Consider the following 283-nt stretch of genomic DNA (forward strand, 5'->3'; position numbering starts at 1 on the left):
ACTCTGCCCAAAAAAAAAAAAAAAAATTACAAACTTTTTACTCAAAATTACAAGCAAAAACTCCATCCTTCTATTTTTGGCTTGTTCACGTAGTGATATTGAATGGATTGAGATTTGAGACTGCGTTGAACTAATCTCAAACTCGCTACGAAATCAAAGTTAAGCTATTAATTTAATAGTGATTCTATTGTTCTCAGGGACTAATTTGAAATAGTGAATTCATAGAAATGACCCCCTCATCTATGCACCAAGCAACATTGGCACTCCTTTTAACTCGTTCGTT

The 283-nt window shown here is 33.2% G+C and overlaps 1 protein-coding gene across 1 annotated transcript in view; it reads right to left on the bottom strand.

The window, feature by feature from the left end:
* Nucleotides 1-283, bottom strand: part of LOC109826930 (F-box protein PP2-B13-like) — a 3,727-nt gene that overhangs the window by 1,181 nt on the left and 2,263 nt on the right. The window lies entirely within an intron of this gene.

The sequence above is a fragment of the Asparagus officinalis genome, chromosome 10, assembly GCF_001876935.1.
Source record: "Asparagus officinalis chromosome 10, Aspof.V1, whole genome shotgun sequence".
Classification (NCBI taxonomy): domain Eukaryota; kingdom Viridiplantae; phylum Streptophyta; class Magnoliopsida; order Asparagales; family Asparagaceae; genus Asparagus; species Asparagus officinalis.